This window comes from Peromyscus maniculatus, chromosome 5 (genome assembly GCF_049852395.1).
Source record: "Peromyscus maniculatus bairdii isolate BWxNUB_F1_BW_parent chromosome 5, HU_Pman_BW_mat_3.1, whole genome shotgun sequence".
NCBI lineage: Eukaryota > Metazoa > Chordata > Mammalia > Rodentia > Cricetidae > Peromyscus > Peromyscus maniculatus.
In genome coordinates, this window is record NC_134856.1 from 136,076,163 (window position 1) to 136,086,763 (window position 10,601).

The following is a 10,601-nucleotide window of genomic DNA, read 5'->3' on the forward strand; positions in this document are numbered from 1 at the left end:
GCTAGCCTGGTCTAATGTCTAATGAGACTCAGTATGGAAATAAATAAGAGGATGTGTGTAGTTGGATGGCATGGTGCATATGTTTATAATCCCACCTCTTGGGGGACAGAGGCAGGAAAATTGACCTGAGTTCAAGGCTAGCCTGGGCTACAAAGTGAGCCCCTATGGGTACAGTAGCATATGTATATTCTCAGCACTCGGGAGACTGAGGCAGGAGCCTAGATATCTGAATATGTGAACAACTTTCACAATTCAACAATAAGATACATTTCCTTTTCTTTATTTTTCTTTTCTGTTTTTTTTTTGTTTGTTTGTTTGTTTTTTGAGACAGGGTTTCTCTGTGTAGCTTTGCGCCTTTCCTGGGACTCACTTGGTAGCCCAGGCTGGCCTCGAACCCACAGAAATCCGCCTGTCTCTGCCTCCTGAGTACTGGGATTAAACGCGTGCGCTGCTGCTGCTGCTGCTGCTGCCGCCGCCGCCGCCGCCGCCGCCGCCGCCGCCGCCACCACCTCTACCCGGCCCAGAGATTTCTTCAAAGGAGAAATATAAAATGTAAAAAGCCAGTAAGAAATCAAGTGTGGCGGTACAATACTTGCAATAGTAAGTCCTGTAATCACAGCATTTGTAGGCAGCAACAGCAGGAGAATCAGGAGTTCAAGGAGGCCAGCCTGGACTACATGAGACTGGATCTGAAAAACAAAAAAGCCAACAAACATTGAAAAGATGCTCAACACCATTAGTCACTAAACAAATGCAAATTTAAACCATAATGAGTTGCCACTTTATAGGGAAAAAGGCTGTTGAACTCAGAATCCTCATGCACAGCTCTTGGGAACGAGAAGTGGCATGCATCTCTGGTGACTGCTAAGTAGAGAGTTTTCACACAGCCCAGCAGTTCTACTCTTGGGTACACACTCAAGAGAACTGAAGGTATGTATATATATCCCTGTAAGAACCATCCACGGGGAGGAGCAGAGATGCGCTTCAGTGGTTTAAGAGTGTGGACTGTGTTTACAGGAGAACCAGGTCTGATTCCCAATCCTGGACACAGGCAGCTCACAACGGCATGTAATTCTAGTTCCAGGGAGATCTGATACCTTTTGTTGGTCTCCAGGGGCACTGCACTCAAGTGCACAACCCTCCACTGAGACACACATATTAAAATAAAGGTTATGCTGTATTATGGCTGATTTTGTTTATAATATATTTAGCCAACTGCTACACTTTGTGATACTTAAACTTTTTTTGTGTGCCAAGTTTAAAAAAAAAAAAAAGCAAGTCAGGCGGTAGTGGCGCACGCCTTTAACACCACACTTGGGCAGGCAGATCTCTGAGTTCGGTTCCAGTCTAGTCTACAGAGCAAGATCCAGGATAGCCAAGGCTACACAGAGAAACCCTATCTTGAAAAAACAAAACAAAACAAAACAAATAAAAACAAAAAACCCAAAAGCAAAAAGTATGTACATGAATGTTCATGGCAACATTTTATATAGTCCTAAAGGGAAAGCCATTGTTCATCAATGGAAAACAAAATGTGGTGTAGTTTGCAATGGAATATTAGTCATAAAAGGAAAGGGGGAATGAACACACAGTGCAGAGATGGACTTGAAAACACATTAAGTCTCACCAGGCTTAATGACTCCTGTTTGCAGCCTCAGCACCTGGGAGGCTGAGGCAGGACGAACTCTGCTGCATAATGATTAGTTGGAAGCTGGTGGATTTTGTCTGGAGGGAGCAGGGAGGAAGAAGACAAAGAAAGAAGGAGAAAGAGAAAGGCTGAGTTAAAGAAGTTAGGTATAAAAACCTTACACTGCCGCCGGGCAATGGTGCAGGGAGCCACCCAGCACTCGGGAGGCAGAGACAGGCAGAGCTCTGTGAGTTCAAGAACAGCCTGATCTACAGAGTGAGTTCCAGGTCTGCCAGAGATGTTACACAGAGAAATCCTGTCTGGAAAAACCAGAAACAAAAAACAAAACAAAGAAAAACCCTCAAAACCAAAGCCACACATACACACACAAAGCCTTATACTTATATTTTTTTTTGTAATTTTTTTTTTTGGTTTGGTTGGGGTTTTTTGTTGTTTGTTTTTGTTGTTGTTGTTGGTTTTGAGACAGGGTCTCTATGTAGTCCTGGCTATTCTGGAGGTTGTACATAGGCTAGGTTGGTCTCAAACTCACAGAGATTCTCCTACCTCTGCCCCTCGAGTGCTGGAATTAAAGGCGTGTACCAACATGCTCAACTTAGCTTTCTTTCTTTAGATAGGATCTCATTACATGGCCTAGGCTGGCCTCCAACTTTCACGGCAATCTTCTGCCCAGCCTCCTGAGGGCCTGGTAGAACCCTCAGCCTCCTCCTTGTTTTGTGTCTCTTCATTGTGTGTGAGTGCGTGTGTGGTTCAAAGACAATATTGGATGTCTTTCCTTAGTTAGACACTGCCCACCTCTCTCTCTCTTTCTCTCTCTCTTCTTCCTTTAGGGTCTCTCACTGGCCTGGAACTTGCCAAGTAGGCTGTAACTGGGGCCAGTGAGTCCCAAGGCCCTTCTGGGCTCTGCCTTCCCAAGCTTTTTTTTTTTTTTTAAACATGGCTCCCGGAAATTAAACTTAACATTCTTGTGCTTGCAAGGGAAGCAATTTACTGACTGAGTTGTCTTCCTGGCTTATAAATCTCCATTTCTGTGTGTGTGTATGGTGTGTGTGTGTGTGTGTATATATATGTGTGTTTCTATGTGTGTATGTCTCTGTGTGTGTGTATGTCTCTGTGTGTGGTGTATATGTATGTGTGTATATTTGTATGTGTGTGTTTGTGTATGTGTGTATGTATGTATGTGTGTGTGTGCATGTCTCTGTGTGTGGTATATATGTATGTCTGTGTGTATATTTGTATGTGTGTATGTTTGTGTATGTGTGTATGTATGTATGTATGTGTGTATGTTTCTGGTGTATGTATATGTGTGTGTGAGTGTAGTGTGAATGTGTGTGTATAGTGTGTGTGTATGTCTCTCTCTGTATGTGGTGTGTTTGTATGTATATGTACATATTTGTATGTGTGTATGTGAGAATATGTGTGTGCCATGTGGAGGTCAAAGGCTGACGTCAGGCATCTTCAATTACTCTTCAACTTCTTTAATTAAAAATAAATATATATTGCCAATTGTGGTGGCACACACTTAATTCTGGCATTTGGGAGACAGAGGTGGGCCAATCTCTGTGAGTTCAAAGCCAGCCTGATCTACTGAGCAGAAAGACCCCTTACTCACTGGCTAGATCCCATATAAAAAAGGAAAACTAAACAATAAATCAAATAGACTGGCCAAAGACTTGGGGAAAGGCTGAGAAAAAGCAGGAATGAGTCTAGTAAATTCTGGAACAGCTGCAGAGCTGAGGTCAGGTCATCAGGCTTTCATAGCAAACACTTTACCTGCTAACCCATTTTCATTTCATTTCATTTTATTTTATTTGCTTATTATTTTTGAGATAGAGTTTTACTGTGGAGTCCTGGCTAGCCCAGAACACCAGGCTTGCCTCCTCGGTGCTGAGGTTAAAGATATGCACTACCACACCTGGCCTCATCTCATTTTAATTAATATATTTACTTTCAGTTTTTTGAGACAGGGCTTCTCTGTGTAGTCCTGGTTGTCCTGGAGCTCGCTCTGTAGACCAGGCTGGCCTCAAACTCAGAGATCGGCCTGTTTCTGCCTCCTGAGTGCTAGAATTAAAGGCATGCACCACCACCTCCTGCCTATTTTTTAAAATGATTTATTTATTTATATTTTATGTGCATTGATGTTTGCCTGCATGTAAGTCTGTGTGAGGGTGCTAGATCCCCTAGAACTGGAGTTAGACAGTTGTGAGTTTCCATGTGAGTGCTGGGAATTGAAACCAGGTCCTCTTGAAGAGCAGCCAGTGCTCTTAAACGTTGAGCCATCTCTCCAGCCAAAGATGGACTTGTTTTTAAGAGTGTTGTGAATATGCTGAAAACCATTGGCTTAAAATTTTTATTACATATTTAATTTTATGTGTATGTGTGCCTGCCTGTATATGTGTGTCACACTGTACACGTGGAGGCCGGAGGACAACTTCTAAGAGTTGGCTCTCTCCTTCAACCTTGTGGGTCCCAGGGGTCAAACTCAGGTTGTAAGTCTTGGTAGCAAATGTCCTTATCCTCTGAGCCATTGGGTTGTATATGTATTTAGAGAGGTGAATTTACAATATATTACTTATATCTCAATAAAAAGATATACACGCATGTTGACTCACCCTTCTAATCTCAGCACTCAGGATGGGGAAGCAGAAAGACCAGCAGTTCAAGGTTATCCTCAGCTACATAGCAAGGTTTGAAGCTCGTCTGGGCTATCTGAGACCCATCTCAAAACAAAAACAACTACAGAGCGCAGGGAAGCCGGTGGGGGTGGGTTGGGGAACTGAGTTTCTTTTGTCCTTTTAAGGACATACCACATACCAGCCATACCACTCTTGAGCATACACCCAAGGAATGCTCAATCATACCACAAGGACACATGCTTAACTATGTTCATAGCAGCATTATTTGTAATAGCCAGAACCTGGAAACAACCTAGATGCCCGTCAACTGAAGAATGGATTTAAGAAAATGTGGTACATATACACAATGGAGTACTACTCAGCAGAGAAAAACAATGACAGCATGAAATTTGCAGGCAAATGGATAGAACTAGAAAATATCATCCTGAGTGAGGTAACCCAAACCCAGAAGGACAAACATGGTATATACTCACTTATAAGTGGATACTAGATATAAAGCAAAGGACAATCAGACTGCAACCCACAGAACCAGGGAGGCTACCTAGCAGGGGGGACCCGAGGATGACTGTGGCTTATAATAAGTTTTGGTTTTGCTCAATCACTGGGCAAGCATTAGTGAAACATTTCACTATTAGGATAAGAATGTATACTGTATCAAGCTGATGATAGAAGAAAATAAAAGAACCTTCCTTTTCTTTGTTGGGTTGGACTTTGGGCCTCACAGACTAGGCAGAACTCTACCCCTGGGATAAATCCCCAGCCTTCTCTAGTCTCTTCGAAAAGCCCACCTCTGCCAGGATGCTCTCCTTGCTCTGCCTAATCCTGGGTTCACCCAGGGTGTGTAAAGATTCTTCTGAGCATGGCTGATACTAGTAGAACAAATTTCCAGAACTTTGTCTTCCAAAATCCCCTGTTGAAGATGGAACTCAGGGCCTCATGCGTGCTAGGCAGTCTCCCCACCACTGAGTAACACTCCAAAGCCAGTACACTGGTTTTAATTGAGAAACAGAGTCCACTCTTTTCCGGCTGAAAGTCAGTATGAATGGGGTGAGGGAGTTGATGATGGAGCCTAGTTTTGCCATCTGGAGACTTTGGTGTCAATTTGATAGAGATGCCTGGCCCAGCATCCTGGAGGCTGTAGCAGGATGACTGAGAATTTGAAATCAGCTTGGGCTTCAGTGTGAGACCTTGTATCAAAAATAAATAGATTAATAAATAAGTAAAATAAGAAAATAAATGCCATTTCAAATCTGTGAGTTATATGGAACTCAGGGCCTGGTATACTGACAAGTGCCCTATCACTGACCTACCTCATCCAGCCACTCCAGATCTTTATTTTATTTATTTTTTAAGATTTATTTATTTATCATGTATACAGTGTTGTGTTTGCATGTATCCCTGTAAGCCAGAAGAGGAAGCCAGATCTCATTACAGATGGTTGTGAGCCACCATGTGGGTGCTGGGAATTGAACACAGGACCTCTGGAAGAACAGCCAGTGTTCTTAACCTCTGAGCCACCTCTCCAGCCCCACTCCGGATCTTTAAAGGGGTCCTGGGTCAATGAGGTACAGCGTAGCTGCTGAACAGGAGCTTTGCTAAGCAGGAGCGAAGTGGTTCTCAACCAATGGGTCTTGACCCCCTTGGGTCAAACGGCCCTTTTACAGTGGTCCCCCAAAACCATAGGAAAACACAGATATTTACATTACAATTCATAACAGTAGCACAATTACAGTTATGGAGTAGCAACAAAAATAACTTTACGGTTGATGTCACTACAACATGATGACATGTATTAAAGGGCCACAGCATTAGGAAGGTTGAGATCCACTGGTCTAGATCTAGTCTCAGTACCACTATCACCACCACAGAAAGGAAGATCATCTACTATTCTCACCTCTAGACTTGTTTTTTCAGACAAGGTCTCAAATAGTCCAGGCTGGCCTCAAACTGATTATTTAGCTCAGGCTGGCTTTGAACTTCTGATTCTCCTGCCTGTACCTCTCACTCGCTATGATTACAGGCGTGTTCTGCCATTTCTCGTCCTCCTTGTTTTTTCACCTCTGTTTCCATTTCCTCTCCAACCTACCTGAAGCAGGTTCCTGTTGGTTCACCAAGCCTTCATCCAGACTCTCATCACCTTCATCTTTCCTGGCCTTCTTAGTGGAAACAGCGCCATCCCATCACTTACACAGTCACAGGCAGGCCGTACCTCCAGCTGCTCTGTCCGGCAAATGCGATCTCCTCCTGTTGAAGGGAGGTGATGGCTGGGTGAGCTGTAAAAGTCAACTCTTAGACTGAAGGCACACCATTTCCTGGCTCTTGGCGGCAGGAGTTTGCTGATGCCAGTCCCCCAGGCTGCTCAAGCCTGGCACTTTCCCAATGGAATCAGGGTAGAGATGGCGCCCAACAAAATCAGATGTCCATGGAAGGAGCTGGATGGGTGGGGGAACGTACTTAGTGGAAAGCCACAGCTGCTCTGCTAAGGGCCCAGGCCCAGGCCGGTCCACTTCCCGTAGTCTGTCTTCACATACGTTTGGTGGGTGTTTGTTTTGCTTTGTTTGTCTTTGACTCAGTGTCTCATTCTGACAAAGTTGTCTTTGAACTTGCTATATATTGCAGGATGGCCTTGAACTCCATCGTCCTGTTTCTGACACCAAGTGCTAATGTTGCAGGCATGTGCCACCAAGCACGGCCTACTTTCGTTACCGTCAACTTCTCTTCTGTTGTCCTTTCTTTGTTTATATACAACGAGGGTTGACCCTAGAAAACCTTCAAAACAGGTCAGATGCAGGCTGGGGGTGAGGGAGGGACAGAGCGGAGTTAGGATTGTTTTCTGGTGACATTCTTTGAGCCTCAGTGCCTTAAGCTTAGTCTTAGAGGCCAGGGAACTGTGTGCCCTATGTCTTGTTGTAGGGGCTCTCCACTGGCTGACCAGATTGAGAAGCAATAGTGCCGCAAAGGACCATGTTTTTAGGTGATGGGCAACACCTTTAAGAGAAGGCTGATTCTTCTCCTTCTCTCTCTCTCTTTTTTTCAAAACAAGGTTTCTCTCTGCAGCCCTGGCTGTCCTGGAACTCACTCTGTAGACCAGGCTGTCCTGGAACTCACAGAGATCCACCTGCCTCTGCCAGACTTGAGGAGGCATCTTCTGCACCGATATGAACATTTGTTTGCCAGGCAGAGGGACCAGCACAAGCATTCACATGAGGGAATGTGGCCTGTCTTGGCACCAGGCCACTTGGGTAAGTGATGATGATGTAGCCACCGTACACAGGATTTTCCAGAGTGATATTTGAGGGGAAGAAAACTTGAGAGTGGCAGCTGAAGTCCTTGGAGTTCAAGCTATAGCTATGGGACCGTTTAGTGACAGACACCTGGTGTTTGGGACAGGAAGACAACTTTGCTTTGACAGAGCTGTCTGACCTCTGATGTGGCCAGCCCGACCTTGATCTCAAGTGGAGTGTAATTTAGCTCTGGAGAACCTCCTGGGTGGAGACATGAAGGAAGCCACTCATGGATTCACCAGGAGGGATGATCACAGTGTCCACTATGTGCATTTGGGATGAATTATCAGAGGCCTCCATGTCTCTGCCAAGCCCTGATTGAGAACAAAGTGTATGAACTGGGTGGAGGATGGAAGTTTGGCTGTGTGCATACATGCTTCATGCCTGCAAGGTGGAAATAATAAGAGTGCCCATCCCAGTGGATTAAAAGAGTGTCTTGGATAAGCATAAGCTACTGCTGTTTGTGGAATATGACAATCATAGCACACACCAGAGGCAGGATCCTTTCTGGTGTGTTTCTAGTGCATTTAGATAATAGCGGACTGTTTTTAGTCTACAGGCAAAACTCACGCTGTCATCCTTCTGTGGCACCCCAGCTCCTTCCAAGGCCTTCACGATCAGGCCTGTGGTCTTTCCTAACTTCCTTTCAGCCTCCTCTTACATAGCTTCCTGGCCCATGCTCTAGATCATGGTCATGGTCAGCTCCCTCCAAATGGTGTTTCTCTGGGTTCTTCTGCTGGAATCTTTATTGTGCCCTCCCTCCCTGACTATTCCTTTCATCCTTCAGAATCCCCCCTCGAAGTCCTTTCTAGATCTTCCGCTGGGTGCTCTTCTAGCATTGCTGGTTTGTTTCTCCACAAGGCTCTGATCATCCTCAACAAGTATTTGCTGAATTAACGAATCAAAAGGAACAGTTCTAAAAGAGATGGCTGCATGGCCAAAAATCCCAGCAGGTACCTCTCATCAGGGTAGGAGTCATGATAAAATAACCACGGATTACAGAGGAGGAAATGGAGGCTAAGGTAAGCTCACTGCCTAACATTCAAATCCCTGCACATCTGTGTGCCCAACATGCCTGGCTTCTCACGGCATCTGTTAGGTGTGCAGGCTAGACCAAGGATGGGGGCTCACCCCACTGCTGAAAGCAATGGTTCTGAGATCTTGCACAAAGGGCGTGACCTCCGAGTCCTTAATTCTTCACAGACTAGCAAAGAGTTAGAGGAACAGGTGTGTGCCAAGTGCTCGGTGGGGTCTAATGCACAACACACATCCAGCAAGCATTGATTCTCATCTGTTTCTAGATGAGACATACAGGCCCAGATAGGTTCTTGGGTTGTGACCAGCCAGAGAAGAGCTAGGTGTACATTCCAGAACCCGTCCTGCCTCACTTAAGGACTCAGTATCCTTGTGAGAATATAAGCCCGAGAAGATACTCAACTTAGCTCCAGTAAGCATGCTGGTTGGGTCACTGGTAGACAATCTGATTGTACGAGGCAGGGAGGGCCCTTAGGTGTTACCCAGGGAAGTCTGATTTTCCCTGAGGTTCCAGTCTTACCCATGTCAGTAATTAGGTCACCCTGAATGTAGAGGATGGTCGGAAGGCAGGAAGAGGGGTTCCTGCAGGGCAGTACTGTGCAGAGATCAGCTAATCTCCCTCCACACCTCAGTATTTTTATTTAACCATTTCCCTCCCCGAGGCCAACAGAATTGCTCGTATAACATCTCATATTTTGCTTCCCCAGAGCCTAGTCCATTGCCTAGAATGCAGGAAATGGTTGCCCAAGGAAACAATGAATTACATTTCAGCATTCACCAGGCACTGTCTGTAATTGCTAAGGGTGGATTGTTAACCTGTAATGGGGTGTCCCAGTTGCCTGTGACTTGGAGGACACAGGTGAGTACACTGAGGCTGGGGGCTGAAAAATGACTTCTTCAAACCCACCCAGTGGCTGTTCCAAGTACATCAAAATGGCTATGCACTGGGAAGAACTTTGGAGTCATTAGCATTGGGGGTAATTGCCAGTTAGAAATGACCAACTCAAACTATTAGTTGTGAAAAAGGAACCAGTTAGAGCTTTCCTATTGAATTGCCTGATGGAGCCAGCAAGAGCGACTCCTCAGTAGAACAAAAGGTGGTCCCCGTGGGATAGAGCCCCGAATTATGCCCCAGCTTCTCTCAGGCTAGTTCTAGCACAGGGAAAACTGCCAGTCACCTTTGCATCTGGAAACTTGAGTATCTCGGTCTTCAACCGAAGGAATCTCTGAGGTCACAATACCCTCATTGCTCTTGGTTCCACGGCGCGCTTTCTTTAAGGAAATTCACTTGCTCTCTTGGCAGGGCCAGAGTTCCAGCACTTGCTAAAGCTATACTAAAAGCTTATTTTTGAGCCCTTTTTAATGGATTGTGGGTCTTGGACAGCAAACAGCTAGAAGCATCCTGAGCTGCTGCTTGCTGGACCCAGTCACCAGGTGAAGGCCAGGGAAGGATGGAGTTTGGCTCACCCATTCCTGATACCCCACCGGTGGAGATACAAGGCAGGAGAATGCCAAAAGTGGCCGTTCTCCCCGGTGGGGTCTAGTTACCAGGGGGCCCCCAGTAAACACTCTACTGGGGCAATACCTAGGCACATTTACTAAGCCTCTGGAGGAATGGTGGTCACGTGGCCATCGAGGGCGGCGCCCTCAGCTTTAAAATGAACTCCAAATCACAGAAGGCTTTCTGGAAGAGGCGGAAATTCTTTGGCGGTCCAATATGGCTTTCTCTCAACAACAAGGATGCGCTTAACGCTCTAGGGACCAAGTAATGCCTGAGGTGAGCTTCTCGCTGTGAAGCAAGCCCAGGAAGCAGCCGGGCCGGGAAGGGAGAAGAGCCTCAGGGGACTGGAGTTGCGGGATCAGGCCTGGCTTGGGTTCCCTGACCTGTCCTTCCACTGTCTTTGAGGAATGGACGCGCCACAGCCCTACTAGATCGGTGCTGCGGGGCCCCGGTGCCGAGTGCACGCTGGGAGGTTCCCGGCAGCCTGGTGCAGAGTGTCC

General features: G+C 45.9%; 1 long non-coding RNA gene across 1 annotated transcript; it reads right to left on the reverse strand.

Moving 5' to 3' along the window:
- Positions 1-5,260: 5,260 nt before the first annotated feature.
- Positions 5,261-7,293, reverse strand: LOC121829634 (uncharacterized). The gene is made up of 2 exons (XR_006072678.2): positions 6,368-7,293; positions 5,261-5,468 (listed from the first exon to the last, which is right to left on the reverse strand). It is a non-coding gene; the product is annotated as an uncharacterized LOC121829634 (long non-coding RNA).
- Between the last annotated feature and the right edge of the window lie 3,308 nt (positions 7,294-10,601).